Raw genomic sequence first — 416 nt, forward strand, 5'->3', positions numbered from 1 at the left:
AGATCTTCACGTCCCAGATAATCACGATGGTGTGATCACTGACCTTGAGCCAGACATCCTGGAATGTGAAGTCAAGTGGGCCTTAGAAAGCATCACTGGAATTCCAGTTGAGCTATTTCAAATCCTAGAAGATGATGCTGTGAAAGTGCTGCATTCAGCAGTGGTCACAGGACTGGAAAAGGTCAGTTTTCATTCCAATCCCAAAGAAAGGCAATGCCAAAGAATGCTCAAACTACCGCACAATTGCACTCATCTTACACACTAGTAAAGTAATGCTCAAAATTCTCCAAGCCAGGCTTCAGCAGTAAGTGAACCATGAACTTCCTGATGTTCAAGCTGGTTTTAGAAAAAGCAGAGGAACCAGAGATCAAATTGCCAACATCTGCTGGATCATGGAAAAAGCAAGAGAGTTCCAG

This window comes from Bison bison, unplaced genomic scaffold, assembly GCF_000754665.1.
Source record: "Bison bison bison isolate TAMUID 2011002044 unplaced genomic scaffold, Bison_UMD1.0 scf7180017864514, whole genome shotgun sequence".
Taxonomy (NCBI): Eukaryota; Metazoa; Chordata; class Mammalia; order Artiodactyla; family Bovidae; genus Bison; species Bison bison.